Source organism: Somniosus microcephalus, unplaced genomic scaffold, assembly GCF_052327205.1.
Source record: "Somniosus microcephalus isolate GS21.2 unplaced genomic scaffold, FLI_Smic_1.0 scaffold558, whole genome shotgun sequence".
In the NCBI taxonomy this organism is placed as follows: Eukaryota; Metazoa; Chordata; class Chondrichthyes; order Squaliformes; family Somniosidae; genus Somniosus; species Somniosus microcephalus.
In genome coordinates this window covers 136,410-161,582 of record NW_028225745.1, presented here as the reverse complement: position 1 = coordinate 161,582, position 25,173 = coordinate 136,410, and the positions used below count along the sequence as shown (strand labels likewise).

Genomic DNA, 25,173 nt, shown 5'->3' with positions numbered 1-25,173 from the left:
CCCCATCCATGTTGAATTGCCTGCCAACATACAATGGGCCAGAACTTTGGGTCCCCACAGGTGAGTAAACATAGAAACATAGGTGATAGGAGCAGGAGTAGGCCATTCGGCCCCTCAAGCCTGCTCCACCATTCAATGCGATCATCGCTAATCATCCAAATTCAGTACCCTGCCCCTGCATTCTCCCCATATCCCTTGATCCCCTTAGCCTTAAGAAATATATCTAACTCCTTCTTGAATATATTTAATGAATTGGCCTCAACTGTCTTCTGTGGTAGTGAATTCCACCGGTTCACCACTCTCTGGGTGAAGAAATTCCTCCTCATCTCAGTCCTAAATGGCTTACCCCTTATCCTTAGACTGTGACCACTGGTTCTGGACTCCCCTGCCATCGGGAACATCCTTCTTGCATCTAGTCTGTCTAGTCCTGTTAGAATTTTATAAGTTTCAATGAGATCCCCTCTCATTCTTCTAAACTCTAGCGAATATAAGCCTAATCGACCCAATCTCTCTCCATACGTCATTCCTGCCATCCCAGGTATCAGTCTGGTGAATCTTCGCTACACTCCCTCCATGGCAAGAACATCCTTCCTCAGATAAGGCGACCAAAACTGCACACAATACTCAAGGTGTGGTCTCACCAAGTCCCTGTACAACTGCAGCAAGACATCCTTGCTCCTGTACTCGAATCCTCTCGCTATGAAGGCCAGCATACCATTTGCCTTGTTAACCGCCTGCTGCACCTGCATGCTTACCTTCAGCGACTGGTGCACAAGAACACCCAGGTCTCGTTGCACTTCCCCTTTTCCCAATCTATTGCTGTTCAGATAATAATCTGCCTTCCTGTTTTTGCCACCAAAGTGAATAACCTCGCATTTATCCACATTGTACTGCATCTGCCATGCATCTGCCCAATCGCCCAACCTATCCAAATCGTACTGGAGTTTCTCTGCATCCTCCTCACAGCACACATGCCCACCCAGCTTTGTGTACGCGCTGGGTACTCACGCGTAGGCCCAACGAAAGTGCCGGTTTCGTGCATGCACTGCGCATGCGTGGGAAACCGGAACTTCTGTTCCCTTAAAGGAAGGGGTTCACAGGTCGAAGGAGGAGAGGCAGCACGTACGCCTGGAACTTCCGTTTTTTTTGCAGGTTTTTCCCGGAGGGTAAGTCTCCAGGAGCTACGCTTCTAAAAAGCAGTCGCAAGGCCTGCTTATAACAAGATAAGTGGTGAATTAAGTAAAATTAAAACATTTTTTCCACAGGTTTATTATTTTTAAATACTTTAAAGAAAGGTAAGTTTATTTTTAGCCCCATTAGAAACTGTAATTAATTTTTTCAAAAATTTAAATTATTGTTTAAAATAGTTATTTTATGTAATTTATAGTTATTTTAAAAATGTGATGTTTTAAAAAAAAATTATTTGAAGTTTTAGTTATGTTTTGGGGCTGAATTGTATTCATAGATTTGACAGATCTTCCTGTCAAATCTATGAATACAGATTCCCTGCTACCATTGGCTCTCCATGGCCCACGGGATCCCAGGAGACGCTTCGAACTAACTGCGCCCCTGGGATACACAAGCACTGCGCGCCGGCAGTTGGAGCAGGCCCAGGATCGGAATCCCACGCGGGCCCACAGCTCAGCGGCTGGCGCGCTAGGTAAGTGCAGGTCGGGGGCTTGCACCCGCGGGAAGCCTCCGACCCGAATTTCTGGGCCAATATTGTCTCGCACTGACCCCATAAGGAGCGGATACTTTCCTGAGGCAGCGACGGCTACTGGTGCCTATGGAACCGTATCCTGCTACTCTCACGAGAGGAGAAAATAAAATTAGGGAGAAAATCCTGAATATACAACCCACCACAGATGATTGGGAAAAGAAATATTTAGCAGCTGGAATTGTAAATGGATGGATCATTTATAAGATTGTGGTGGTTGAAGGTCAATCATCACAGCCCCAGGACATTGCTGCAGGAGTTTCTCAGGGCAGTGCCCTAGGCCCAACCATCTTCAGCTGCTTCATCAATGACCTTCCCTTCAACATAATGTCAGAAATGGGGATGTTCGCTGATGACTGCACAGTCTTCAGCGCCATTCACAAATCCTCTAATAATGAAGCAGTCCATGCCCGTATGCAACAAGACCTGTACGACGTTCACGCTTGCGCTGATAAGTGGCAGGTAACATTCCTGTCACAGAAGTACCAGGCAATGACTATCTCCAACAAGTGAGAGTCTAACCACCTCCCCTTGACATTCAATGGCATTACCATTGCTGAATTCCCCACTATCAACATCCTGGGAGTCACCATTAACCAGAAACTTAACTGGACTAGCCATATAAATACTGTGGCAACAAGAGCAGGTCAGAGGCTAGGTATTCTGCGGTGAGTGTCTCACCTCCTGATTCCCCAAAGCCTTTCCACCATCTACAAGGCACAAGTAAGGAGTGTGATGGAATACTCTCCACTTGCCTGGATGAGTGCAGCTCCAACAACACTCAACGAGCTCGACACCATCCAGGACAAAGCAGCCCGCTTGATTGGCACCCCATCCAACACCTTAAACATTAACTCTCTCCACTACCGGCGTACCGTGGCTGCAGTGTGTACCATCTACAGGATGCACTGCAGCAACTCGCCAAGGCTTCTTCGGCAGCACCTCCCAAACCCGCGACCACTTCCACCTAGAAGAACAAGGGCAGCAGGCGCATAGGAACACCACCACCTCCAAGTTCCCCTCCAAGTCACACACCATCCTGACTTAGAAGTATATCACTGATCCTTCATCGTCGCTGGGTCAAAATCCTGGAACTCCCTACTTAACAGTACTGTGGGAGTACCATCACCACACGGACTGCCGCGGTTCAAGAAGGCGGCTCACCACCACCTTCTCAAGGGCAACTAGGGATGGACAATAAATGTTGGCCTTGCCAGTGAAGCCCAGATCCCATAAACGAATAAAAAAAAAAAATCCATTTTACACGTAAAGCTCTAGATGGAGTGCACTGACAAAATGTGATCTACAGCATCATTGCCTGTTTTAAATACAAAACCAAATAAATCAAATGAAGCAATTTTAATGCTTAATGCACACTAAAAAAATTCTATAGTAATCCGACCACAGGTCCAAATCAACACCTCGCAATTCAGCCTTTCCATAAACAGTCCCATTGGAAGTGTTAGCAGATTATGAAGCCATGAATAAAACCGGGTTTCGGAATGTCTAAATCAATTGTAAATAGACTCCCAGTAGAACCTCATCACCCACTGAAATCGCCACACTCAAGGCCATGATTAAAGAGAACACTCTCCGCAGAACCACCTTCCACAGCAATTATTGTAGAAAGCTCAATCTGTAACCATAGAAACACACTCCCCGAGGAACTATTTTACACCCCATAATCACATCGCCTCTGCCTGATCGTAACACTGTAAATGAGCTCATGAAACGTTCTGTAATTCTCAGCATTCTATCATGCAACAATTTTTTAAAAATCGTCACCACAGCAAGGGAGTGTTAGACTCGAATCAGGGCATCCCGTGCTCAACCGTCACCACAGCAAGGGAGTGTTAGGGGTGAATTTTAACTTGCAGGAGCACGTGGGTTTGGGAGCAGGTGGAGAGTTAAAAGTACAGAAATTGACAGCGCGTCGGGAAGATGTCTCCAACCCGCTGACTTCCGCATTTAACTGCAACGAGTTAGGCTGCGTGCGAGAAAGCCCCTCAGGCTAATGTTATCCCACTATTCAAAAAAGGTGGCAGAGGAAAAGCGGGGAATTATAGACCGGTAAGCCTGACATCGGTAGTGGGGAAAATGCTAGAGTCCATTATAAAAGATGTAATAGCAGAGCACTTGGAAAGCAGTGACAGGATCGGACAAAGTCAACATGGATTTACAAAAGGTAAATCATGCTTGACTAATCTACTGGAATTTTTTGAGGATGTAACTGGTAAAATAGATAAGGGAGAACCAATGGATGTGGTGTATTTGGACTTTCAGAAGGCTTTCGTTAAGGTCCCGCATAAGAGATTAGTGTGCAAAATTAAGGCACCTGGGATTGGGGGCAAGGTATTGACTTGGATAGAGAACTGGTTGGCGGACAGAAAGCAAAGAGTTGGAATAAATGGGTCGTTTTCCGAGTGGCAGGCAGTGACTAGTGGGGTACCGCAAGGATCGGTCCTAGGACCCCAGCTGTTCACAATATATATTAATGATCTGGACGAGGGAATTGGATGTAATATCTCCAAATTTGCAGACGACACAAAGCTGGGTGGGAGGGTATGCTGCGAGGAGGATGTCATGAAACTCCAGTACGATTTGGACAGGTTAGGTGATTGGGCAGAAACATGGCAAATGCACTATAATGTGGATAAATCTGAGGTTATCCACTTTGGTGGCAAAAACAGGAAGGCAGATTATTATTTGAATGGCAATAGATTGGGAGAAGGGGAAGTGCAAAGAGACCTAGATGTTCTTGTGCACCAGTCGCTGAAGGTAAGCATACAGGTGCAGCAGGCAGTTAAGAAGGCAAATGGGATGTTGGCCTTCGTAGCAAGAGGGTTCGAGTATAGGAACAAGGATGTCTTGCTGCAGTTGTACAGGGCCTTGGTGAGACCGCACCTTGAGTATTGTGTGCAGTTTTGGTCGCCTTATCTGAGGAAGGACGTACTTGCCATGGAAGGAGTGCAGCGAAGATTCACCAGGCTGATACCTGGGATGGCAGGAATGACGTATGAGGAGAGATTGTGTCAATTGGGCTTATACTCACTAGAGTTTAGAAGATTGAGAGGGGATCTCATCGAAACCTATAAAATTCTGTCAGGCCTGGACAGACTAGATGCTGGAAGGATGTCCCCGATGGTCGGGGAGTCCAGAACCAGGGGTCATAGTCTAAGGATAAGGGGTAGGACATTTAGGACTGAAATGAGGAGGAATTTCTTCACCCAGAGAGTGGTGAACCTGTGGAATTATCTGCCACAGAGGGCGGTGGAGGCCAGTTCATTAAATATATTCAAGAAGGAGTTGGATATATTTCTTAAGGCTAAAGGGATCAAGGGATATGGGAAGAAGGCAGGGACAGTGTACTGAATTAGAATGATCAGCCATGATCTCATTGAATGGCAGAGCAGGCTCGAAGGGCCGAATGGCCTACTCCTGCTCCTATCTTCTATGTTTCTATGAGAGGTGGGTTGTCAATTTCAATATTTTAATCACTCATTAACAGCAATATTAACATGGGTTTAGGATTTAACTGTGGATGCACGGGTTTCCTAGGCTTAATGGAACTTGCCAGTGAAAGAAAGCAAGGCGAGAATGCAGCAGCAATTGAGGGGCTGAAGACATGACCGGCAAATATTCCAATAAGTACTGAAACTTCACAGCTGCGTTCTTGCCTGATTGGGTGAAAGGCTTTGTTCACAGTACTTGTGCTGAGAGGTGACTTTCACAACTTTGGAGGTTTGTACATCTGATCTCCACTTTGGAGCTGTGCTCTATCAGATCAGCATTGGTGCCCCTTATGCTGTTTTACTTTGGACCTCAGATGAGGACCAAGATGACCAGCAGCATCAACAGCACTACCAGCAGCAGTAGGAAGAGCACCACCAATAGCACCAGCAGCAGGAACACAAGCAGCAACAGTCTGCTCCTCACAGACCTGCCACTCCACAGGAGAGAGGGGATGAGCAGAGAGGTGCAGCTCACAGGAGGCCATACCCACAACGCAGGGTGTACAGGCAGAGGATGAGCTTCCTGGACATGTTGGAACACCGGTGTCTCAGGAGGCTCAGGGTCTCGTGTCAGGTGGTGGCAGACATTTTCAGCCTGCGGGAAGAAGACCTGCTGCCAAGTGGACCTGGTGGCTGTGCTTTACCAGTGACTATCAAAGCCACCACTGCCCTCAGCTTCTCTGCCTCTGGCTTCTTCCAAGGCTCTGCTGCAGACATTTGCAAGATCTGGCAGTCGGCGGCCCGCAAATGCATAAGATAGGTGACTGATGGCATATTTGCTATGGCAGCCAATTATGTCAACTTTGTCATCGATGATGCCAGTCAGAATGAGTGGGCACTCGGGTTTGCGGCTCTGGCTGGCTTCCCACAGGTGCAGGATGTCACTGACTGCACACATGTGGCAATTAAGGCACCCCCAGATCACCCAGGAGTATTTGTCAACCACAACTCCATCAAAATGCAGCAGATGTGCAACCACGTAAAGATCTTTATGCAGGTGTGCACAAGATTCCTAGACAGCTGCCATGATGCTTCCGTCCTGCGCCAGTCCATCCTCTCTGATCTCTTTGTACCTCGAAGCAGACTTATCGGCTGGCTGCTTGGAGACAAGGGATATCCACTTAAAACGTGGCTGATGACACCCGTGAGGAACCCAACCAATGAAGCCCAACAGCACTACAATAAATGCCATATGGCAACCAGATGTGTCATTTAGCAAGCCATCGGCATGCTGAAGATGCACTTCAGGTGCCTCAACAGATCTGGAGGTGCCCTTCAATACACATCATCCATGGTCTCCAGAATGGTTGTGGTGTGCTTTGCTCTGCACAACATTGCGCAGCAGCGAGGTTTGGACCTTCAGGAGGAAAAAGGTGCAGACACGGAGCCTCTTCAGATGATTCTGAGGAGGAGGAGAACGTGATGCGGCCAATGCTCCAGCAGCGGCGCACGTTGCTTCCCGGGATGCCCTTATTATTGGGAAATTCAATTAGGTTCCACCGGTCCACCCATCTGGCAGCCATGAGGAAAATCCACTTCCCCCCATCCCCACCACATTTCCCAAACACAAAAGCAGTCCTGCAAGCAACCAAGCATCCCTTTCACAGCACCCCCATTGCATGGCGTTAATTCTTGTCTCACACGTGAAAAGGCTACTTTCCAGGCAGCAGCCAAAAATGGGCAACATGGAAAAGTGGTGGAAAGAAATAATATTTTACGTGGCTCAAAAATAAAACAAAGTTAACAATCTAACATTGTGTAACATACCCATGTGCACACCGTTATGCAACTACAAATCCTTACTCTTCCTTTTCCTAGCATTTCTACATGGTGCAACCCCTGTGGCTTCAGCAGAGGTAGAAGCAGGCTGCTCAGATCCCTGCTTTGACTGCAGAGATGCTCTTGGCCGACGTCCTCTGGGTTTTGGAGCCCGTGAGGACCCCGCCAAAGACAGCACCTGTGCAGGGACAGATTCAGCCATCAGGGCATGAGGCAGTATGTTGGGTACTGACTGAAGAGGGGGTGAAGGGGCAACGGGTGATAAGTGGAAGCCCTTTGAGCCGAGTCCCCACTTCCAAGTCCCCTTCCACCATTATCCCTCTCATGGCCCACCTGCACTTCCCTGCTAGCAATGAGCTGGAGAGTAGTTTGCTGCAGATCAGTGGGGCGATGAACAGCCAAGGCTAGGGTTTCATCAATCCTATTTAAGGTGGCATTCATAATGTGCAAGCCATTGGTGAGGGCCTGCATGCACTCGTTTGATTGCCGTGTTTGATGCTCCATGCAGGTGGCCATTCTTTCCATGGACAAAGACACCATGCCACTCATTCTTGAGACGGGCTCCTCCAATCTCTCTGCAATGGTGCACAGTGTGGCTGGAACGCCTGGCAGTACATCGCACATTCTCTGCTGCTGCTCCAGAAGTATCCTCTTCGTCGACGGCCCCCGGGATACAGCATCTGCGTCCAGCTGAGCAGAGCTTGGAGCGTCCTGCGGCCTCCGACACGGACTCTCCACTGCTGTCCCTGTCTCCACAATCTGCTCTTGCCCACTTGTGATGTGCGAGTCACCAGGTGAAACCCCAATTATCTTCCTTACCGGTCTCACGTGAGTATCTGAACTGGTGCATGGTCTGCACGAGTCCTGTGACGGTGCACCCTCAGAGGGAATGACCTCCTCTGAGGAGTCGTCCTGGCCTCTGGCGGGATGCTTGAAGGCCCTGCGGGAGATTAAAGACATGAATTAGAATTGTCAAGGTAAGAATGTTTTAAGTGAACATTATGCACATGATCATATTTCACTCGCTGCTAACATCACGTCAACATGAGTGAGTGTTGTATGCCATGTGGCTGTGTGATATTTAATTCTTTCACCAGGTAGCTGGGAGGCCCCTGTCTCTGCTGGCCAAGCACGCCGAGACTCTACTGATGTCCAGCGCCTCTTCCTCTGCAGCTGTCAGTTGCAAGATGGCTGGAGGGTCACCTCTGGTTCTCTGCCTCTCACTCGTGATCTGTGCTCTCTTATCCTGCAAGGAGGGAAAGAAGAGACCCATGACAGTAATGGCATGTGTTGAACGGATGGATGGAGAGCATTTCTTGAGCGTGACTATGAGGGAGAGGCATGACATTGCATTAAGATGAGGGTGAGTATCAGTGCTGGATGGACAGATGGGGATGTGAGGAAGTCCATAGAGAGAGAGGGATGGGTGCACCTGCCAGGTAAGTTGCTGTGAGGAGTGATGTGCTGGAGGAGGCTTGAGAAGGCCGAGTGAGGGGGTTGGCATCATACACATCAGGGTGTAGGTGAATGTGCTGCTGTACTCACCTTTTCTGCCCTGCTTAGGTCATTAAACAGCTTTCAGCATTGAATCCAGGAGCATGGCACCGCACTCCTGCTGCTGACCTCATGGACAACCTCCAGCCATGCCTTCTTGGTTCCACCGACAGGTTTCTTCCTCCCATCAGTAGGGAACAGTATCACCCTGCGGGCCCTTACATCCCCAAGCAGTACATCAGGGAGGTATCACTAAAACGAGTTGCAGACCGGAGAGGCAGCGAACCTGCGAGGGAGCACCAGAGGCGGCGGAGCTACTTAAAGAGCAGCCCGAGGCAGCGAGGCCCAGAGCCCCAAGATCGGAGAGGCAGTGGACCTGCGAGGGAGCACCAGAGGTGGCGGAGCTACTTAAAGAGCAGCCCGAGGCAGCGAGGCCCAGAGCCCCGAGATCGGAGAGGCAGCGGACCTGCGAGGGAGCACCAGAGACGTACCAATCCAGGTCCTGGGAGAGAGGTAAAAAGTAATCCAAGTGTGACGTCACCAGGAAGCAGGTAAGTGATTGGTTGGTGAGTATTTCTTTCTCCTTTTCATTACAAGCTTAACTTCTGCAGTTTATATTTTCTTGGGTCTCTGTGGTGTAGTGGGGACAGTTGGTAAATAAGCGCCCTAGAGTATATCTTTAACTGGTGGTATTGAATTAATTTTAATTAATTAAAGGGGTAAGTCATGCCAGGAGAGCCCAGCCCCGTGTTATGCTCCTCTTGCTCTATGTGGGAATTCAGGGATGCTACCAGTGTCCCTGACGACCACGTGTGCCAGAAATGCATCCAGCTGCAGCTACTAACGGGTCGTATTGAGGCGCTGCAGCTGCGGATGGATGGGTTGTGGAGCATTCATGATGCTGAGAGGGTTGTGGATTACACGTTTGATGAGTTGGTCACGCCGCAGGGTAGGGCTGCACAGGCAGAAGGGAAATGGGTGACCACCAGGCGGAGCAGTAGAAGCAGGCAGGTAGTGCAGGGGACCCCTGTGGCCATCCCCCTTTCAAACAGGTATACCAATTTGGATACTGTTGAGGGGGATGACTCACCAGGGGAAGGCAGCAGCAGCCAACTTCCTGGCACCAGGGGTGCTTCTGCTGCTCAGGAAGGGAGGAAAAACAGTGGGAGAGCAATAGTGGTAGGGAATTCTATCGTAAGGGGAACAAATAGGTGTTTCTGTGGCCGTAGATGTGACTCCAGGATGGTTTGTTGCCTCCCTGGTGCCAGGGTCAAGGATGTCACTGAACAGCTGCAGGGCATTCTGAAGGAGGAGGGTGAACAGGCAGAGGTCGTGGTTCACATTGGGACCAACGACATAGGTAGGAAGAGGGATGAGGTCCTGCAGCAAGAATTTAGGGAGCTAGGTAGCAGATTAAAGAGTAGGACCTCAAAGGTTGTAATCTCTGGATTACTCTCGGTGCCACATGCTAGTGAGTACAGGAATAGGAGGATAGAGCAGATGAATGTGTGGCTAAAGAGTTGGTGCAGGAGGGAGGGCTTTAGTTTCCTGGATCACTGGGCCTGCTTCTGGGGAAGGTGGGACGTGTACAAGTCGGATGGGTTGCACCTGAACCAGAGCGGGACAAATATCCTTGTGGGGAGTTTGCTAGCACTGTTTGGCGGGGGGGGGGGGTTGGGAACCTGAGCAGGGAGATAGAGGAAAGGGAAACAGGGATAAAAGCAAAAGATAGGAAGGAGAAAAACAAAAGTGGCAGTCAGAGAAATCAACAGTTTAAATCAAACATGGCCACAATAAATAATAATTCTAATAGGTCTAAGAGCGTTAAAAAAACAAGCCTGAAGGCTTTGTGTCTTAATGCAAGGAGCATTTGTAATAAGGTGGATGAATTGGCTGCGCAAATAGAAGTAAACGAATATGATTTGGTTGGGATTACGGAAACGTGGCTCAAGGATGGCCAAGACTGGGAACTCAACATCCAGGGGTATTCGATATTCAGGAAAGATAGGCAAAAAGGAAAGGGAGGTGGGGTAGCATTACTGGTTAAAGAAGGGATTAATACAATTGTAATGAAGGATATTAGCTCTGATGAGGTGGAATCTGTATGGGTAGAATTGAGAAATACTAAGGGGAAAAAAACATTAGTGGGAGTGGTATATAGACCTCCAAACAGTAAGGCGGAGGTTGGGGATGGCATTAAAAGGGAAATTAAAGAAGCGTGCAATAAGGGCACAGCAGTCATCATGGGTGACTTTAATCTACATATAGATTGGGCCAACCAAATTAGTAACAATACTGTGGAGGAGGAATTCCTGGAGTGTTTACGGGATGGTTTCCTGGACAATTATGTCGAGGAACCAACCAGAGATCAGGCCATCTTAGACTGGGTATTATGTAACGAGAAAGGATTAATTAGCAATCTTGTTGTACGAGGCCCCTTGGGTCGGAGCGATCATAATATGATCGAATTCTTCATTAAGATGGAGAATGAAGTAGTTGACTCAGAGACAAGGGTCCTCAATTTAAATAAAGGAAACTACGATGGTCTGAGGAGCGAGTTGGGTAGGATTGATTGGGGAATGGCACTCAAAGGGTTGACGGTGGATAGGCAATGGCAAACATTCAAAGACCGAATGGATGAGCTACAGAATTTGTTCATCCCTGTTTGGCATAAAAATAAAACAAAAAAGGTGACTCAACCGTGGCTAACAAGGGAAATTAGGGATAGCATAAGATCCGAGGAGAGGACATATAAATTGGCTAGAAAAAGCAATAATCCTGAGGATTGGGAGCAGTTTAGGAGTCAACAAAGGAGGACAAAGGGATTAATTAAGAAAGGGAAAATAGAATATGAGAGTAAGCTATCAGGGAACATAAAAACTGACTGTAAAAGCTTTTATAGATATGTGAAGAGAAAAAGATTGGTGAAGTCAAGCGTTGGTCCCTTACAGTCAGAATCAGGGGAATTTATAATGGGAAACAAGGAAATGGCTGACCAACTAAATACATACTTTGGTTCTGTCTTCACAAAGGAGGACACAAATAACCTCCCAGAGATGCCAGGGAACACAGGGTCTGATGAAAGGGAGGAACTGAAAGAAATCAGTATTTGTAGGGAAATGGTGTTAGGAAAATTGATGGGGCTGAAGGCCGATAAATCCCCAGGGCCTGATGGTCTACATCCCAGGGTACTTAAGGAGGTGGCCCTAGAGATAGTAGATGCATTGCTGGTCATCTTCCAGAACTCAATAGACTCTGGAACGGTACCCATGGATTGGAGGGTAGCTAATGTTACCCCACTATTCAAAAAAGGTGGTAGAGAAAAAGCGGGGAATTATAGACCGGTAAGCCTGACATCGGTAGTGGGGAAAATGCTAGAGTCTATTATAAAAGATGTAATAGCAGAGCACTTGGAAAGCAGTGACAGGATCGGACAAAGTCAACATGGATTTACAAAAGGTAAATCATGCTTGACTAATCTACTGGAATTTTTTGAGGATGTAACTGGTAAAATAGATAAGGGAGAACCAGTGGATGTGGTGTATTTGGACTTTCAGAAGGCTTTCGATAAGGTCCCACATAGGAGATTAGCGTGCAAAATTAAGGCACATGGGATTGGGGGCAAGGTATTGACTTGGATAGAGAACTGGTTGGTGGACAGAAAGCAAAGAGTTGGAATAAACGGGTCGTTTTCCGAGTGGCAGGCAGTGACTAGTGGGGTACCGCAAGGATCGGTCCTAGGACCCCAGCTGTTCACAATATATATAAATGATCTGGACGAGGGAATTGGATGTAATATCTCCAAATTTGCAGACGACACAAAGCTGGGTGGGAGGGTAAGCTGTGAGGAGGATGTCGTGAAACTCCAGTGCAATTTGGACAGGTTGGGTGATTGGGCAGAAACATGGCAAATGCACTATAATGTGGATAAATGTGAGGTTATCCACTTTGGTGGCAAAAACAGGAAGGCAGATTATTATTTGAATGGCAATAGATTGGGAGAAGAGGAAGTGCAAAGAGACCTGGGTGTTATTGTGCACCAGTCGCTGAAGGTAAGCATGCAGGTGCAGCAGGCGGTTAGGAAGGCAAATGGTATGTTGGCCTTCGTAGCAAGAGGGTTCGAGTACAGGAACAAGGATGTCATGCTACAGTTGTACAGGGCCTTGGTGAGACCGCATCTTGAATATTGTGTGCAGTTTTGGTCACCTTACCTGAGGAAGGACGTTCTTGCCATGGAGAGACTGCAGCAAAGATTCACCAGGCTGACACCTGGGATGGCAGGAATGACGTATGAGGAGAGATTGTGTCGATTGGGCTTATACTCACTGGAGTTTAGAAGATTGAGAGGGGACCTCATCGAAACCTATAAAATTCTGTCAGACCTGGAGAGACTAGATGTAGGAAGGATGTTTCTGATGGCCGGGGAGTCCAGAACCAGGGGTCATAGTCTAAGGATAAGGGGTAAGCCATTTAGGACTGAAATGAGGAGGAATTTCTTCACCCAGAGAGTGGTGAACCTGTGGAATTCTCTACCACAGAGGGCGGTGGAGGCCAGTTCATTAAATATATTCAAGAAAGAATTGGATATATTTCTTGAGGCTAAAGGGATCAAGGGTTATGGGGAGAAGGCAGGGACAGGGTACTGAATTTGGATGATCAGCCATGATCTCATTGAGTGACGGAGCAGGCTCGAGGGGCCAAATGGCCTACTCCTGCTCCTATCTTCTATGTTTCTATGAATATGTGGACTCCATTCTGTCAATTCCTTGCATTGGCCGCCCAACTCCAGAATCCATCAAACGTCATCTTTGCAGTATCCCTATAAATAGTGGATTTGAAATCGACTCGTGCAGGTCGTCATCACGCCCGCTCAACCTAATTGGTCGGGAAACCCGGAAGTCCTATGCTAATGCAGTGGCTGGGTTAAAAAGCCACTGACAAACATGCTGCACTCACTTCCAGGTTTCCCGTGTGCTACTGGACATCCCACCCCCCTCTCCCAGCGTGTCTGTAAGTTACAATTCCCCCCCTTAGATCTAATCAGGACATCCCATGCTCAACCACCACCACAGAAAGGGGATCGTTAGGCCCTAATCATGGCATCACATTCTCAACTATACCTGGCACAATTGGACTGTTATAAACTAATCAAGGCATCCCACACTCAATTGTCACCAGAGCAACCAGATCATTGGGCCATAATCAAGACAAGCATGCTCAATTGTCACCATAGCAACGGGATTTATTAGACCATAATCAGAGAATCCCATACTCAACTGTCACCAAAACAACTGGAATGTTATATGCTAATGAGACCTCCCATGCTCAGCAGTCACTGAATTGTTACTCTCTATCTATATTATCACATCCCCATCTCACTAGCCACCCCTCACTCTCACCCTCATCCTAGTGCAATCATACCAACTAACAACACACAAGGGTAGGCACTTGGGTGCTTTATGCAATGTCCATGTAAATTTTCTGTTAATGTGGTGTCAAACATTGAAACCTTTATTTTCAACACTTTGTGTTCTTGGACAGATTTGTGTGCACCTTTGGAAGTGGCTTAGTGAGTTGCAGTGAATGGTGAGACATAACGGTACCCCCCCCCGCAATGGTGATGAGTGTGAAAGGAATGACTTGGCCATAGTAGGGATGCTTTATGGTGTTGGTGTGGTGCCAACCTGGTGCATCATGTGGCAGCCAGGGTGTACAGCATCAAGTGAAGTAACTCTGGCCATGGTGAGGCCATCCTGGCCTCCCGGGCAGCAATGTGGTCGGGTGCTAATGCCCTGTGCAGCATCAGTTGATTGCGGAGAATGTTGGTGTGGTTGTTGGTGCTGCTGGTGTGCCTGGTGATGCTGGTGTTGGGGGCTGATCGTGGTGGGATTCTGAGGACCAAGGTGAGAGAGTTTCAAGGGCAGCCATGCTGATGGAATAGATGGCAGTTGAAATAGAGATGACAGAAGTGATCTGTCAATGGTGGGAGAGGTAATAAGGTCAGATTGGATGGAGACTTGTGTAAAGACTTGCAGCATGCTGAATCTCTAGTGGAAATGCAGTTTAGAGAAGCTAGTGGTTAAGGGAACATATCTCAATCAGCTGGGAGCTTTGACTTGATATTTGAAGCTGTCAACTCATCAGCTGATTCAATACCCACTGACCTCCCGCCTCAGCTTCACAGACAAGGTCAAGGCACAGCGGGGAAACTGGTGGGCGACTTGTCAAATCCAAAAAGCTGGGAAAAAACCATTGTTAAGTGGCTGTAAACAAGTCACTGATGATTTTAATTGCCTCCCCCACCACAGCGTGTCGGGTCTGCTCAGTGCTGGCAGACCCGACATCAGGAAAGTCCAGTGTGCGCGTTTTGACAGCGGGTTCCCGACCCGCTGTCAATCATTTTAAATTTAACAGCTAACCCGCCACCCATCCTGTCTGCTGAGCACCAGCAAAATTCCGGCCATTACTTGCCTGCCGCCTCCCCCTGCCCACCCTCCACCCAGCCCCCTCCCTGTGAAATTCCAGACATTTGTCCAGCTACCAAGTAAACTTTGACCTTATGAGCTGTGGGACTGACAAAAAGGTTAGCTAACTCTGAAAACTGTGAGTGGACCTGGGCTATTCCTCTAACACAGACACACAACTACAACAGCCTTAAATCAGTTCTTAAAATCATATTCACCCTGTCTACCTAAAGTAAGGGAAAAACATAATACAGAAAATGTCTTTATTTGACACAGGACAGGAACTCTGCTTTCTGTCACACAGAGGCATCTGTTGCCATAACTCCCCTCTGCTTGCCTTGTTTGTGAGTATACAGACTGTACCCCACTACTCACCAATGCTAATGCTTTATAAAACACATTTTTGGACAGGTAATATTCGACACCTTTTTGTTTTAGCTGTTGAGTGGAGCATAAAGTTATTGACTGAGCATAAATACTCCAATCTGGAGATCATACGAGTCTTGGGTCAGCGCTTTAACGTTCCGACGCAGTTCCTGCAATTGCACCATTTCTCCGGGATTTCCGCGGATCTTCCGGCAGACAATTGGCAGAACTCCGTGGAAAGTTAAAAGTCAACCCCTTCGTCCTTTCATTTCTGGGGCCGAGGTTTGAATCTTTTCAATCTTCGCCCTTTGTTGGCCGTAAGCATTAGATGTGGAATGAGAACAGGACAGTCTCAACATAGATGCATCGGTGCGGGCCCACAGCATAAACCTGTTGCTAATTTGCCACTAATTGCCACGACATTGCAGTCTCACTCAAAAAGGCCACAAGGATGGCTGGTGTAGGAAATGCAAATTACACAGAATTTTATAGCACAGAAGCAGGCCCGTCGGCCCAAGAGGTCTATTCCGGTGTTTATGCTCCACTCGAACCTCCTTCCACCTTACTTCATCTCACCCTAGCAACATATCCTTCGATTCCTTTCTCCCTCATGTACTTATCTAGTGTAAGAATATAGATACATTTTTACTTTATTCTAATACAGAATAAAGACAGAACAGCTAATGTAGCAGAATTGGATTAAACTGTGTGCTCGCAAATCCTATTTTCCCCTCCGTTACACTGATAACATTGGCAAGGATGAATTTCAAGACCGAAGACATTGTACTGTAAGGATAGGCACATAGATTATTAAATAAGTAAACTAGTTGGTATTAATGATACAATATGGAGCTAAAAAGGGTTGTTTGGTTAAAACACATCGGGATCATGAAACGTGATTAACCTGCGCCTGTTCGTTGCGATGCAGGCAGCACATTAAATTTGTCCTGCCTGTTGTTTTAAATGATTGCTGCGTGGAGCCACTGCTCCCCGCGCTGGTCATTAGCTGCAAGCATCAGCAGGGGGCCTGATATCACGAGTGGCTAGCACGACCTAAAGGCAGCCTGCACCTCTTAAAGGGGTGGTGCATTATGGGTGCAAGAAGTGATGGGAGTCCTTTGAAAACGGAATCTTGCGCTGTGATACTTTGAGGAATGGCTGAACATGCGAGAGAGCGAGCACCATGGTTTTCACATACTGCACCGGAGGTCTTGGTGCAGGATGTGGAGAGAAGGAGAGACTTCCTATATCCAAAGCGGAGCAGGAGGCCCTGCAGACAGATGCTCAGGAGGCAGTGGGAAGAAGTAGCAGCAGAGGTCAATGCCAGGAGTGTACCACCAAGAACATGGATGCAGGGCAGGAAGAAGTTTAACGATCTAACAAGAGTGGTCAAGGTGAGTGAGTTCAATCTTCAATTGGCATATCCTACCAACTGCACCACTAGTCTCACCCACTGCTCAATTCACCACAGTCCCATCACTGACCTACCAACAATCTCTAGCAATCAGTACTCAACTCTCCAATTCATATGGTTCACCTCACCCTCCCACACTTAGCATTGTTGCAAGCCTCGCACCCACAACTCACACACACTGGCATCGATGCAACTATAACAGCCACATCACCCAAACATATTGCAGGACAATCACTGACACACTTCCCTCTTTCTTGCAGGAGAAGGTGGCACATAACAGAAGGCAGCAGGAACAAAGTGGAGGAGGACAAGCGAGCCTGCATGTTTTAACCCCTATGGAGGAGGCAGTTCCGGCCATCATGGGAAGGGGCATCGCTGAGGCCGTGGCCACTGGCAGGGCTGGAAGGATCAATGATGAGGGTATCTGCATACTCAATCCTCCTTCTCTCTTCCCACTTCTCCCTCATCCCACAATCTCTTCTGACTCACAAGCTTCAGATGATGTAAGCATGCGCTTCTTACTTTCCCCTCTCGCCTCACCACAACCCAACTCTTGTCCTTTTTTCATTTCACACACCCAAGAACTGAAACCTTCCCAGTCAGTGGAGGAAGAGGAAGAAGACAGTGAAGATGAAGAGATACCATCACTCGATCTAACACTCACAGTCCCCAGCTCAAAGACTGACACTGCACGTATTTTAGAGGCTAGGATAGAGGAGGGATCTGCGCGTGGCAGAAGTGTGCAGGAGCCAGGGCGGGGGGCAAGGATAGTGCAGTTGCCAGCTCGCCGGAGGGCGAGGTCGCACACTAATTCTGCTGCAGAGGACTCAGATGAGGACTTCAATGGGCCAGACTACAGAAGAAGGCTGATCGGTGCACATAACCAAATGCTTGGTGCACTGGAAAGGCCACCAGAAAGCCTGCGCACAATGTCAAGGAGCATGGAGGATTCTAGTACCAACTTGGCACAGGGCTTTGTGCAGAGCTTGGAGACTATCCTTTCCAACATGGAATGGGTGGTCACCTTCATCAGCACACCTGTGGAACCCACAATGATGCAGCGTCTGAAAACCTATGTCACACTTTCCATTGCAGCACAAACCGCTTCCATTGCAGCACAAACAGCTTCCATCAAAGGTCTGAGTGCAGCAGTGGAAGCTCAGACTGCTGCCATCATGGCTCTGGATACCAATGTCAAAGGGGCATTCAGGGCATCACAGCAGTCCATCAATCTGTTCTCCAACAGATCAGTAGGATTGCTGAGGTGCCACCCCAGCAGAGTGGCAGTGGCTCCATGGAACACGAGCATGTTGCCCTTTCTCAGGGTGACAGCATTCCTGCTCCCACCCCTGCCACTCCGCCAGTGCCCTTGCTGTTGCCTGTCAGCCAGCCAGCGCAGACTGCTGCCACCCAGGCCGAGATGGTGCAGTCTTAAGCCGGGCCCTCTAGGCCTAGAGCTGCTCAAAGGTCATCCAAGGTCTTCTGCAGTTTCTTCAATTGAAGGTCAGCAGCCTTCCACCAGCCATGCTGCAGCCACTGAGGAAGCACCTCGTAGGAGCACGAGGATAAACAAAGGCACATGGAAAACAGGCACAAAGGGAATGCACAAGGGTGAGTAGTTTTATTTTGTATGCATTACGTAATAAGTGAATTTATAAAATTCGATTGGCATATGCATTTTCTGGTGATTTTTATTTTTAGTTGTCACGAAGAGGATGATGTGATGGTCAGTAATGGAGGAAAGGTAAGGAGTGTGGGATTATTGGTGAATGGCAAGGTGTGGTTGAGGTTACTGGTATCACTCATGAATTATTTGATCAAGTAGAGCCTGGGCAGAAAGGGGCTGTCTACATTGTAGCCTCCCTTCTTCTTCATGTTCCTTCACTTCCTGTGGCACCTCCTCCACTTCATCGTCCTCCTCCTCCTGCTCCTCAGCTTCTCGCCTGACAGGTGGTGGCAAGGGCTGTTCCCTTATAATGGGCAGGTTGTGCAGCATACTACCACAAATCTAGATACCCGCTCAGCTGAGTACTGCAGGACTCCTCCAGAGCGATCCAGGCAACTGAAGTGTTGCTTGAGGACACCAATGGTGTGCTCTATAATGTTCCTTGTGGCAACATGGCTCTCATTGTAGTCCTGCTGTGCATGTGTATGTGGGTTCCGGACTGGAGACATGAGCCATGTCATGATTGGATTACCCTTGTCGCCTCATAGCCAGCCTGTGACTTGCCGTGGTGGGTCAAATACAGGAGGAACAGAGGACTGCCGCAAAATGAAGGAATCGTGACTGCTGCCAGGATAACAGGCATTCACCAGCATGATGCGCTGCCTGTGGTTGCACATTGAGGGAGTGAAATCCCTTTGGTTCATAAAAATGGCCGAGTTCATGTGAGGTGCTCACAAGGCAATGTGCGTGCAGTCAATGGCACCCTGCACCATGGGGAAGCTGGCAGTCTGGGCAGAACCTTGTGCTCACTCCACCTGCTTGTCTCTAGCAAGGGGGAATGAGATGTATATTTCTGTGTATAGAGAGCCTCAGTGACCTCCCTGCACTGCAAACTGCAAGATGTTGCTTATATGTCCAGCAGCAACATGGAAGGAGCCAACCGCATAAAAAGCATACCAGAAATAGTGGGGAACCAAGGGGCTAATGAGAGTGAGGAACTTAAAGTAATTAAGATCAGTAGAGAAAAAATACTTGAGAAAATAATGGGACTAAAAGCCGACAAATCCCTTGGATCTGATGGCCTACATCGTAGGGTTCTACAAGAGGTGGCTGCAGAGATAGTGGATGAATTGGATGTGATCTTGCAAAATTCCCTCGATTCTATAATGGTCCCAATGGATTGGAAGGTAGTAAATGGAACACCGCTATTCAAGAAAGGAGGGAGAGAGAAAGCAGGGAACTACAGGCCAGTTAGCCTGACATCAGTCGTCGGGACAATGCTGGAATCCATGGTTAAGGAAGTGGTAACAGGGCATTTAGAAAATCTTTACATGATTAGGCAGGGTCAACATGGTTTTATAAGGTCAATCGTGTTTAACAAATTGATTGGAGTTTTTGAGGATATAACTAGCAGGGTAGATAAAGGAGAACAAGTGGGTGCAGTATATTTGGATTTCCAAAAGGCATTTGATAAGGTGCCACATAAAAGGTTGTTATGCAAGACAGGGCTCATGGGGTTGGGGGTAATATAGTAGCATGGATTGGTTAACGGACAGAAAACAGAGAGTAGGGATAAACAGGTCATTTTCCGGTTGGAAACCTGTAACAAATGAAGTGCCGCAAGGATCAGTGTTGGGGCTTCAGCTATTTACAATCTATATTAATTACTTAGATGAAGGGACTGTGTGTAATGTATCCAAGTTTGCTCACAATATAAAGCTAGGTGGGAAAGTAAGCTGTGAGGAGAACACAAAGAGTCTGCAAAGGGATGTAGATAAACTAAGTGAGTGGGCAGTAAGGTGGCAGATGGAGTATAATGTAGGGAAATGTGAGGTTATTCACTTTGGTAGGAAGAATAGAAAAACAGAATCTTTTTAAAATGGTGATAAACTATGAAATGTTGGTGTTCAGAGAGATTTAGGTGTCCTCGTACAGGAAACAGAGAGTTAGCATGCCGGTACAGCAAGCAATTAGGAAGGAAATATAGAAACATAGAAATATAGAAGATAGGAGCAGGAGTAGGCCATTCGGCCCCTCGAGACTGTTCCGCCATTTAATGAGATCATGGCTGATCACCACTCCCTGGGTAAAGAAATTTCTCTTCATCTCAGTCCTAAATGGCTTACCCCTTATCCTTAGACTGTGACCCCTGGTTCTGGACTCCCCCGCCATCAGGAACATCCTTCCTGCATCTAGTCTGTCTAGTCCTGTTAGAATTTTATAATTTTCAGTGAGATCCCCTCTCATCTTCTAAACTCGAGCGAATATAAGCCTAATTGACCCACTCTCCTCATACATCATTCCTGCCATCCCAGGTATCAGTCTGGTGAATCTTCACTGCACTCCCTCCATGACAAGAACATCCTTCCTCAGATAAGGTGACCAAAACTGCACACAATACTCAAAGTGTGGTCTCACCAAGGCCCTGTACAACTGCAGCAAGACATCCTTGCTCCTGTACTCGAATCCTCTCGCTATGAAGGCCAACATACCATTTGCCTTCTTAACCACCTGCTGCACCTGCATGCTTACCTTCAGCGACTGGTGCACAAGGACACCCAGATCTGGTTGTACTTCCCCTTATCCCAATCTATTGCTATTCAAATAATAATCTGTCTTCCTGTTTTTGCCACCGAAGTGAATAACCTCGCATTAATCCACATTATACTGCCTTTGCCATGCATCTGCCCAATCACCCAACCTGTCCAAATCATCCTGGAGTTTGTCTGCATCCTCCTCACAGCACACACACCCACCCAGCTTTGTGTCATTTGCAAACTTGGGGATATTACATCTAGTTCCCTCGTCTTGATCATTTATATATATTGTGAATAGCTGGGGTCCTAGCACCGATCCCTGCGGTACCCCACTAGTCACTGCCTGCCACTCAGAAAAAGACTAGTTTATTCCAACTCTTTGCTTCCTGTCTGCCAACCAGTTCTCTATCCAAGACAGTACCTTACCCCCAATCCCGTGTGCTTTAACTTTGCATGCTAATCTCTTATGCGGAACCTTATCGAAAGCCTTCTGAAAGTCCAAATACACCACATCCACTGGTTCTCCCTTATCTATTCTACCAGTTACATCCTCAAAAAATTCCAGTAGATTAGGCAAGCATGATTTACCTTTTGTAAATCCATGTTGACTTTGTCCGATCCTGTCACTGTTTTCCAAGTGCTCTGCTATTACATCTTTTATAATGGACTCTAGCATTTTCCCCACTACCGATGTCAGACTTACCGGTCTATAATTCCCCATTTTCTCTCTAACACCTTTTGTAAATACTGGGGTTACATTAGCTATCCTCCAATCCATGGGAACTGTTCCAGAGTCTATTGAATTTTGGAAGATGACCAGCAACGCATCTACTATTTCTAGGGCCACTTCCTTAAGTACCCTAGGATGTAGATTATCAGGCCCTGGGGATTTATCGGCCTTCAATCCCATCAATTTCCCTAACACCATTTCCCTACAAATACTGATTTCATTCAATTTCTCCCTCTCCTTAGACCCTATGTTCCCCAACATCTCTGGGAGGTTATTTGTGTCCTCCTTTGTGAAGACAGAACCAAAGTATGTATTTAATTGGTCTGCCATTTCTTTGTTCCCCATTATAAATTCCCCTGATTCTGACTGCAAGGGACCTACACTTGACTTCACCAATCCTTTTCTCTTCACATATCTGTAGAAGCTTTTACAGTCAGTTTCTATGTTCCCTGCAAGCTTACTCTCATAATCTATTTTCCCCCTCTTAATTAATCCCTTTGTCCTCGTTTGCTGCATCCTAAACTGCTCCCAATCCTCAGGTTTGCTGCTTTTTCTGGCCAAATTATATGTCCTCTACTTGGATCTTATGCTATCCCTAATTTCCCTGGTTAGCCATGGTTGAGTCACCTTTTTTGTTTTATTTTTATGCCAAACAGGGATGAACAAATTCTGTAGTTCATCCATGCGATCTTTAAATGTTTGCCATTGCCTATCCACCATCAACCCTTTAAATAATATTCCCCAATCCATCCTAGCCAACTCATGCCTCATACCATCATAGTTTCCTTTATTTAAATTCAGGACCCTAGTCTCTGAGCCAACTACTTCACTCTCCATTTTAATGAAGAATTCTATCATATTATGATCGCTCCTCCCCAAGGGGCCTCACACAACAAGATTGCTAATTAATCCTTTCTCATTACATAATACCCAGTCTAAGATGGCCTGATCGCTAGTTGGTTCCTCGACATATTGTTCCAGGAAACCATCCCGTATACACTCTAGGAATTCCTCCTCCACAGTATTGTTACTAATTTGGTTAGCCCAATCTATATGTAGATTAAAGTCACCCATGATAACTGCTGTGCCCTTATTGCACGTGTCTCCAATTTCCCATTTAATGCCATCCCCAACCTCAGCATTACTGTTTGGGGATCTGTATACAACTCCCACTAACGTTTTCTGCCCCTTGGTATTTCTCAGCTCTGCCCATACAGATTCCACATCATCAGAGCTAATATCCTTCCTTACTATTGTGTTAATCTCCTGTTTAACCAGCAATGCTACCCCACCTCCTTTTTCTTTTTTCCTGTCCTTCCTGAATATTGAATACCCCTGGATGTTGAATTCCCAGACTTGGTCATCCTGGAGCCATGTCTCCGTAATCCCAATTATATCACGTCCATTTACATCTATTTGCGCAGCTAATTCATCCACCTTATTACGAATGCTCCTCGCATTAAGACAAAAAGCCTTCAGGCTTGATTTTTTAACACTCTTAGTCCTTTTAGAATTATTATTTACTGTGGCCCTGTTTGATTTACAACCTTGATTTCTCTGCCTTCCACTTTTGCTTTTCTTCCTGTCTTTTGTTTCTATCCTTACTTCCCTTTCCTCTGTCTCCCTGCACAGGTTCCCAACCCCCTGCCATTTTAGTTAGGAAAATGTTAGGTTGGCCTTTATTGCAAGGGGGTTGGAGTACAAGAGTAAGGAAGTCTTGCTACAATTGCACAGGGCTTTGGTGAGATCACACCTGGAGTACTGGGCACAGTTTTGGTCTCCTTATCTGAGGAAGGATATACTCGCCTAAGAGGCGGTGCAACGATGGTTCACTAGATTGGTTCCTGAGATTAGGGTGTTGTCCTATGATGAGAGGTTGTGTAGAATGGGCCTATACTCTCTGGAGTTTAGAAGAATGAGAGGTGATCTCATTGAAACATATAAGATTCTGAGGGAGATTGACAGGGTAGATGCTGAGATACAAAAAGAAAACACTGCAGATTCTGGAAATCTGAAATAAAAACAGAAAATGCTGGAGATACTCAGCAGGTCAGGCAGCATCTGCGAAGAGAGAAACAGAGTTAACATTTCAGGTCGATGACCTTTCGTCAGAACTGGAAAAAAGCAGGAAATGGAACAGATTTTTAAGCAAGTGAAGGGGCTGAGAAATGGGGGAGGGAATGAAAGAACAAAAGGGAAGGTCTGTGATAGGATAGAAGGCAGGAGAAGTTAAGAGACATTAAGAGATATTCAAGGCAAACAGAGATAGTAATGGGACAGGTTAAGAAACAAAGGATGGCTCTAGATGAAGTGTAAATTGCGCTGGCAGAATGAAAGACAGCTGTCATGTGGGAGAGAAGAACAAAAGGCGCAAACAAAAGGTGTGGATAAAAAATATATATATGATAGGGGCCAGGTTATGATCTGAAATTGTTGAACTCTGTGTTGAGTCCAGCAGGCTATAAAGTGCCTAATCAAAAGATGAGGTGCTGTTCCTCGAGCTTACGTTGAGCTTCTGTGGAACAATGCAAGAGGCCGAGGTCTGAGTGGGAGTGGAGCGGAGAATTAAAGTGACAGGCGACCGGAAGCTCGGGGTCCCCCTTACGGACTGAACAGAGGTGTTCCGCAAAGCGATCACCCAATCTGCGTTTGGTCTCCCTAATGTAGAGGAGACCGCATCGTGAGCAGCGAATACAGTATACTAATTGCAAGAAGTACAAGTAAATCGCTGTTTCACCTGGAAAGGGTGTTTGGAGCCCTGGACAATGGGAAGGGGGGAGGTATAAGGGCATGTGTTGCATCTCCTGTGCTTGCACGGGAAGGTGCCGGGTGAAGAGGAAGGGGTGTTGGGGGTGATAGAGGAGTGGACTAGGGTGTCATGGAGGGAGCGGTCCCTACGGAATGCTGAAAGGGGAGGTGAGGGGAAGATGCATTTGGTGTTGGGATCAAGCTGGAGGTGATGGAAATGGCGGAGGATGATCCATTGAATGTGGAGGCTGGTGGGGTGAAAGGTGAGGACAAGGGGAACTCTATTGTGGTTCCAGGAGGGAGGGGCAGGGGTGAGGGCAGAAGTGCGGGAGATAGAATGGACACGGTCAAGGGTGTCGGCGGGAATTCAGTGGCGGCAGCGGGGCTATAAAAGGCTCCAGAGACCAGGTAAGGCTTACCAGTCTCCGAACTCGGAACTCGGAGGGAAGGAGAGAGGTAAAAAATAATCGAAGTGTGACGTCACCAGAAAGCAGGTAAGTGATTGGTTGGTGAGTATTTCTCTTTTTAAACTTAAACTCTGTGGTTTATAGTTTCTAAGGTGTGATATTCATCATCTAGAATCGGGGCAGAGGGTATTTAAAAATAATATTAATAAATTTAATTAATTACATAGAATGGGAGAGCAGGTGATGTGTTGCTGCCGCAATATGTGGGAGCTGGTGGACACCATTGAAGCTCACGGTGATCACATTTGCAGTAAGTGCTGGCTGCTCGAGGAATTCCGG

General features: G+C 47.1%; 1 protein-coding gene and 1 pseudogene across 2 annotated transcripts in view; both read right to left on the bottom strand.

Moving 5' to 3' along the window:
• The window catches only part of drc7 (dynein regulatory complex subunit 7), a 166,415-nt gene that overhangs the window by 11,335 nt on the left and 129,907 nt on the right, over nt 1-25,173 (bottom strand). The window lies entirely within an intron of this gene.
• On the bottom strand, nt 7,002-8,718 carry LOC147081477 (uncharacterized; annotated as a pseudogene).